We start from the raw sequence: 8,148 nt of genomic DNA, 5'->3' as shown, positions 1-8,148 counted from the left end.
GCTGCTATATACCCCCCTGGAGAACGACGACAGCCCATTGATCACGCCCCGAGGCGGGCTGCCGGCAGAATAGAGAACTCACTTCACCTGTGAGCGTGTGTTGTGTAGATACACTCCCGGGGGGCGTTTAGTAAGCGATGGCTTCGTGGGGATGAGAGAACCGCGTACGTAGCGGTTTCCACCCCGCAAACTCATTTGTACCGACGCGCTGTTATAAAAGAAACCGCGGATGGAAGTCGACACGATGCTGTTCGCTACTTGGCTCTGAGCATCTGCTCATTCGCTCGATTCGTTTGAATCGCGCCGCGTAAAGACCATGAAGAAAGAAAAAAAAAGACATGCACGCACATTCGAAGATTAACTTGCGATGGAACATGAACGCAATAAGAAATGGAACGTCTAGTTAATAAATAAGCACTTGTTAAGGTGACGGATAATCTTAACAAAGATAAAATAAGCAGGCTGCGCAACTACGCAAATCTATGTCATGGTGTGCCCGCAGTCCTGTTCTTTCTTTCTTTCTTTCCTTCTTTCCTTCTTTCCTTCCTTCTTTCTTTCTTTCTTTCTTTCCTTCTTTCTTTCTTTCTTTCTTTCCTTTGTCATGGGTGTGCACATCCAGCAAATTCGAGACCAGTATTTTCAGCCATCATGCATGACAACATTAAGACGTAGTTCCAAAGGATTTACATATAAGATCCGTAAGACCGTAAGCAACAGATCCGTAAGATCCGTAAGATCCGTAAGATATAAGATCCGTAAGCAACATGGTAGAGGTTTACGCGAGATTTGTCATTTGTCTGGATGAAACACTTTCCCTCCCAGATATACTGTAAGCAGCCGGCTTGGACCCGCGTACAACTGGCACAAATTGTCGACACAATTTTTCTGTTTCACTAATTTGAGGTAACACACGAGAAGAGTACGTTTGCTTACAGTTGAACACCTTCTTATTGACTGTCATAGCTACAGTGTACAGAGGCGATCGCTTGCGACTGACTAGCTCAGATTGAACACAGACCATCGTCGGAGCAAACCATTTCGGAATGCCGACATCGTATAAGACATCTCGGCAGAGAGCCACGAAGAAACTGCTACAATGTTCAAAGGCAACAAATCTTCAAAAACGGCTTTAGCTTTAGTGAGTGTTCACTGTGCTGGAAGTGATGCCGCGATATTGTGGTAATGAGCGGTGATTCTTACCAGCTGGTATCACGTCTCTTCGCCCTCTGTCTCAACATTTTTAACAGCGGAGCTGTTCTAAGTCATGCCTTCGCCGTCCGTTGTCCGTTGTCCGGTGTCACGCAGGGGGCAGAGCATGCAGCGGGGGGAGGGGCGAGGAGGGGGTATAGGAGCAGGTGTTTCGCCGGCGTGCGCCCTTTCGCCCCGTGGATTGTGCTCGGCGCATGCGGCAGCGGGAGCTCGCACGAGAGAGGCAACGCCCACGTCGCGCAAATCCCGAGCTTCGACAGCGATAAGCGCAAGCAAAGCGCCAGCGGAGGGAAGCCGCTACCGACGAGGATCGAGAACGGGAAGCGGAAGCCAAGCGCCGCTGGGGGCAAGCCAAACCCTACTTTCAAGAGGAGGCAACCCGAGCCAAGCGCCAGCAGAGGAAAGCTAACCCCCAACTTCGAGAGTAGGAGGCCGATGGACGGTTCAAGAGAGAATTCCTCGACCGTGAGTGCGGCGACAGTTGCAAGGTGTGTGATAGACTGGTGTTTGATCACAACCTCACGCAACTGAAGAGTTTGCGCAATCCGCAACCGAAGCTCGAGTCTAGCAAAACGACGACAGCGAGACAAGACATTCGTGAAAATCGCGCTAAATACGAGTTCAAACTTGAGAAAACGCCCACCAGCTTCGCTGTTTTGACAGCTTTCACTGCGTGGAACTGGATTTACCTTTTTTTTTTTCTTATCTTTCTGTTTCCCATGCCCTGGTGTAGGGTAGCAAACATGATGTTAAATACTAATGAACTTCTCTGCCTTTCTCCTTTTTGTTCGTCTTCAGCATTACACCTTCGGTACTCAGCAGAGAACAGTGCCGACCGAATTTTTAGCTTCGTGCATTGTGTTCTTTAACGTTTGCTTTACTTCGTGATTTGTGTTTGCGTTTAGTTCTTCCATTCGCTTAGTGCATTAAGCATTTACGAGTACCTATAAGTATTTAGTGAAAGATTGCCTTCGTTGGATCTGTACATAAATATTCAAATTTTTTGTACATTAAAGTTTACAAATGACTTTCTTCATTGCTTTAATGCGTTAGTCTTGTTTGTACATATCACGGGGGGTATTCTGTAAGTATCCACCTAGTGCACATGTCCATTTTGTGTGCTGCTTAAGTGATGCTAGGCTGGTGGCGCCTGCCTCCTCATGCGTACCCCAGCCCGGCCAACTAGAACTACAGCGGCAGAGAAAGTGGACATGTCCACTAGGTGGACACTTACAGAATAACTTTCTTACTCACGCAACCCCCCCCTCCCCTCCCCCCTGGCCTGTGAAACTGATACCATTGTACGTGGGCCCCACAGGCACACTCAAGAGGTTCGCAGCTGGGATACCCCCAACAGAAGTTGTTGTTGGGTGCCCCCAACAGAGGTTGGGGGTACCCCAGGACCTTAATTAATGAAATCCTGAATTAATGATTTCTCATGAGCTGATGATTTTTTTTAATGTGAAAGCTTCGTTGCATGTTTCGTGTTTGCATGCCATCTGCATCGTACTTTGGACTGACCTGGCGGGGAACCAAGCCATGGGTGACGTTGTGCTGACCAACTTAAACAGCTGGATAGCATCGAAGTCAATGCGGTGGTGGGATCGATACTTTTGGAAGCCAAATCACCGCGGCTCAACATATTTGCGGCTATAGCGTAAACGGTGAGCAATGACTACACGCTGTATTTCACATCAAAATGGGTTCGACGTCATTATCAGCTAAAGCGGAAACCATATCGCACATATTTCGGCCACGACGGCCGAGTCATTATTGTGCATTAGTTGTTATGACGCCGCGCCGAGGATACATCGGATATACGCTCCCTGTGGTAGTAGATACAAACGCGGAAGCTAAGACACGCTCGTGCGTTTCGACGGTAAATGATGCACTTGCGGCCGCGCGATCCGACAGGCTGTATACTAACTACGTAGAATTTTCACCACTTTGACTTCTATGACATGCACTTATGCTTTAGCGCGGGAAAACGGAGCACGTACAGCCACTGTTTAAACAGTATTTATAATATAAATCAATATAAAATAAAGCTTATATCGATTCTATTATTTTCCATTATTTTTTTACCATTCGTCATATATAGCTTGAGTTGAAGCATTTCTATATGTTTCTTTTTTCGTTTTCTTTTCTTTCTTTCTTTTCTCATATATTCCTTAAAATCTGCAGTTTTTTTTTATCATTGGGATAGCCGGCCCTTCGTTGCGCTATTTTTCCACTTGCTCATTGAATAAAAAACAAGAACGTCGTTATCGGATGCATGCGATGCAGCTGGCACATTTCGAGATGGTCCCGGTTACTGTAGGTTGGTCTACAGCCTACGATGACACCCTAAACATAATATAAAAGGCACGTTGCAAGCAGCGCCATTCGCCTCTAAGACAGACGACAGTGCTCTCAGTATATATTGTTACTGTCGTTGCCAAATTGTACGGTTTCTTTCTTTCTTTCTTCCTTTCCTTCTTTCTTTCTCTTTTTTTTCTTTTTTTCTTTCTTTCTTTTTCGTACACAAGATCACCTAATAAAGAGTTCGTGTTCTTCGAGTTCCGTAGCTGTCACCTGCCCTCATGACATCCTGTACACCCGTCACTCAAGCGCGACCCGATGAAGCCGACAACCATAAGGCGCCAGATGGCCGCCTTCTCGAAGGCCCGAGCTTCGCACTGGTGACAATCCGGTCCTGGTGACAAGTGCGGCAGGAGAAATCTGACATAGCGCCGGCGCTGAGGTCTTCAACCTGCAAACCGGAAGACCTTTCATAGCACAGCTGGCTGATGGCGACACGCGGGCGGACGCGGCTGCCTGAGTTTTTAGGGCTATAGTATGGCGGCGCTTAGAGCAGGCAGATCCACACACAAGCTCCTTGCCTTTCCAGAAAACACATTTCATTGCACGCGGATTCCCGCTACTAAAGGGTGGCGTCCGCTGAATCTTCGTATTACCATATACATACACTTACATCGTAAGTTGAAGTTAGGCAGACGTCACAGGTAGAAAAAGAAAGCCAAATCCCGTATATTCACGAAGTCGTTCGTGCGGAAGAACCGTTCCTAAGAGTCTACAACAGCCATTCGCCATCGCTAGCACTTCTTTAGCAAATGGGGTCGGCCAATGATGAACATTTATTATGAACCAAAGGCTTTGTGAGTTGAGCCACTGCGTAAGCTATGGGCAATAGCATGTCACTAGTGGGTCCGTACAGCAAATGTTTTTGTTGCAAAGAAACTGAGTCACGAAAAGAACTTAAGCTTCGTCGCTCACATTTTACCGCTATGCTATCGGCCTGCTAGTGATACGTCAAGGGTCGGAGAATCCAGGCCTTGTGCGATATGAAACAACGTCAACAACCTACGTTTTTTCGTCTAAATGTGTATACGCTTGTGAAGTCGCAGAGTAAATGGAGCAGGCCTTCTCTAATCTCTTGTATTTGGTTTTTGGCACGTAAAACCCCAGAATGCGTTTATCTTAAACATCTTGTCTAGAGACCATAGGACGATATCAGATGACGCAACTGCTGACGCAACTGTTTGTTCTCAGACAGTTCAAAAAAAAATATCGGGTTTTACGTGCTAGAATCCCGATATGATTATGAGGCGCGCCGTAGTGGAGAACTCCGGACATGTGGACCACTTGGTGTTCTTTAACGTGCACCTAAATCTATGTAAACGGGTGTTTTCGCATTTCGCCCCCATCGAAATGCGGCCGCCGTGGCCGGGGCCTCGGTGGCCGGATCCCACGACCTCCTGCTTAGTGCTAAGCTCAACACCATAGCCACTAAACAATCACGGCAGGTCACAGACATTTACCGTGGGCACACGCCGCCCAACCTGCAGCCGAATCAACCGGGCAGGGAAGCCCCATGGCTTTAATGCTAACAGCGCTTAAATTGTGAAGGTCCAACATCCAGAGGCACGCCGTCTGGCGGAGGGCCTATGGATTAATTTGGACGACCACCCTATTCTTTGTCGTGCAGCTAAACTTAAAGTACACGAACGTTTTTTTTTGCATTTTGCCCCCACCGAAATGCGACGGCCACGGCTGCGATTCGAATCCGGGACCGCGCGCTCAGCCGGCGGGACGCCGCACAGTCACTCAACCACCACGACGAGTTCTCAATAATGATTACCCTTGCCACCGATCCACACGTTTTCCAAACGTGTAAAGAAGACCACTTACCTGAGCCTACAGCGTCCACTCGACAGTCCAGCTGCGACACCCCGAATCCGAACGTATCCTCCGAACACGTCGAAGCAGCCGTCGCGGGTCGTGCCAGAAAAAATAAGAATTCCGTGCGGTCGCCCGACGTCGCGGCCTTCTCCCACGCGCAGCCAGCGTCGGTCTGCCGCTGCGACCGCGGACGTCAGCGACTAGTAGGGCACGGGCCGCTTCGAAGAAGGAGACTCGTTCGCGCGACTTGATGCACATTTTATAACTCCCACGGCGCGTTTATACCTATAGACGGAAACGAGCAATCGCCCCATCAAAAAGCCATTCCGGGCGGCAATTTTTTTCCAGCGCGCGATGGTTAAGCCAAAGGCGGCCATCAATATGCAATGGCGGCGCGGAGCGTTTATGATCGCGCCGTAGACCATTGAGAGGCCGTGGTGATCCCGAGCGCCTCCTTTTACTTCGCTCGGAAATGGCCCTCTCCAGGAGGACGTTATTACGCCCTTTGTGTCAAGATGCGCCACTTTACTCCGTTATCCGCCACGCCGTCGCACGCCATAAGGCGTCAAGGCTTCGAAGGATCCTGATACTCGACAAACCACGCTCGGCGCCGATCCCCTACGTACAGCTGCGGAAACACATGTGTAACACCGACTAACGAGTGGGCATAAACGTTAATGTCCTTCTATAAAATGAAGCTATGGCTTAACAGTGGGCGCCAGTAATTATGTTTAATTGGCTCATAGCCTGCACGTTAAAAATAAGCACTACGGAATTATCTTTAAAAAGGAAATTGCCACAAAGTGCAACATCAACTTACAGTGATACGTGTACCTTTTCAATGCGTCAGTAGAAGATGGAAAGGCAAATTCACGGTACGTGAAGCACCAATGATGGTCGCTTTGACGCCACCTTGAAGGCATGGTTAAAGTGCGGCAGGCAAAGGAAATCAAAGTAAAGGAGGGCTCTAAATGCGAAGACGTCGAAAGTAAGTACCCTGTATACCCGTCGCATAACTGCACAGATTCATGAGAGGCGTCGTTCCAATTAAGACTATGTCTGGGAATATGAGCGACGGCACTGACAAGAGGGTTAAGGGTCGCGACGTTCATCACAGTGGGTTCCATCTGTAAGCCCGCACTTCTCGCCTGCCGGTCTCACAAGGATTTACGTGGCACGTAGAACACATGTGGTAAGACGAATAGAGCGTGCAAATCATGCGTCTATAATCAGGCGCACGTATATCGAACGAGACGAAACATACCCCAATGGATATTCAAGCTCGTTGGACACTCCGTCCCGTCGAATAGTCAGGCCAGCAACGCTGCATAGAACTCTTTCAAATAATGTTTTGCCGTCAATCAGTGAAAGAAAACATCTTTCTTTCCGGAGTCTTGATTGCGTCGTCATCATCCATTCGTGTTCATATCATCATCGCTGAGGACGTATACTTAGTTCTATCATCGTTATTCCAGTTTTTTAATCGATTTTCGTCATGCCGTCTTCCTCCTACTGGCGTCGTTGTGCCACTGACGTCATGCCGTCATCGTTCTATCGTGTTTCCATCGTCGTGATCATAGAGTTTCTCACTACATTACCTAGAGGGAAATCTGGCGCTGCTGCGCTGTGGTATGCATGGGAATGCCGGTATATTGTGGATTCGGATTGGCATCGTTCTCGTAGAGACAGGACACCTTGAAGACGCGCTTGGCAAGTACCGTTCCGTCTGTCACAATGATTCATTTTCTACTAGAACAGCACGTGAAAAGCTGTTTTAGCTTTATTATTACGCGAAAACATGTTTTGTTTAACTATGAGAACTTGTTATTGTGTGTACGACTACATGTTACGTAAAAAGTATCAGCGGGCCGCTAAAGTTGGAGGACAGACGACAAGGTTCGCGCTCGCTTTGAAACAGTTGGTCGTCTGTTCTTGCTTTTCTTCGCTTGGTCATGCATCGTGGGTGAGTAAAGATGTAATATGCGTGAATGGAAACATTTTATGAAGATTTTACATTGAGAACGCGCTATTTGCGTAGCCATATCCACGTTTTAGACGAAGCCTCTTACAACACCAGCCAACACGAGCCTCGCAGACACATATACCGTCATTCCCATGACGGCACGGTGCCCCCTTAAGAAACTCCCATAGACGGTGGCGCCAGATTACCCTCTAGGTGTTATAGTGAGAAACTCTATGGTCGTGATATAGCCGTCGTCGTTCCATCGCGGTCGTTCAATGTCGTCATTTTGTCAGAGTCATTGCAGCGTCATCGCGCCGTCGTCGTCCTACCATCGTCGTTATTGCGACGTCACACAGTCATCGTCATGCATTCGTGCTGTATGGTGATCATGATACCGTAGTTTTCGTTCCAATGTCGCCATTTCGGCTTCGTCATCTGATTTTCGTCATGCCATCATCGTCAGTCCATTGTTAGTATGTTGTTGTGTTATTGTATCACCGTCAAACAGCCATCGTCATGCCACCGTTGTTAATGCCTCTTCATACAGCAGTCATCATGCATTCATGGTCATATCGTCGTCATGATGTCGTCATTTTCGTTTCATCATCAGCATTACAGTTTCCCCATCTGATTGCGGCCATACAGTCGTCGTCATTTCATCGTCATTTACCACTATACCATTGTGTCGCCATCGTGGTGAGGCCAATGCACTCACTGTAGCGTCGTCATTGCAGTGTCATCATCCTATTGGCGCCATGCTGTTGTCGTGCCATCGCCGTCATTCCATTAGCGTC

At 48.1% G+C, this 8,148-nt stretch overlaps 1 long non-coding RNA gene across 1 annotated transcript; it reads right to left on the bottom strand.

Annotated features, from left to right (window-relative positions):
* Positions 1-3,322: 3,322 nt before the first annotated feature.
* On the bottom strand, positions 3,323-5,914 carry LOC129384760 (uncharacterized). Its single transcript, XR_008612410.2, has 2 exons — positions 5,401-5,914; positions 3,323-3,961 (listed from the first exon to the last, which is right to left on the bottom strand). It is a non-coding gene; the product is annotated as an uncharacterized lncRNA (long non-coding RNA).
* Between the last annotated feature and the right edge of the window lie 2,234 nt (positions 5,915-8,148).

Source organism: Dermacentor andersoni, chromosome 5 (genome assembly GCF_023375885.2).
Source record: "Dermacentor andersoni chromosome 5, qqDerAnde1_hic_scaffold, whole genome shotgun sequence".
NCBI lineage: Eukaryota > Metazoa > Arthropoda > Arachnida > Ixodida > Ixodidae > Dermacentor > Dermacentor andersoni.
The sequence above is the reverse complement of the archived record's forward strand: the minus strand, read 5'-3'. Positions and strand labels throughout refer to the sequence as shown.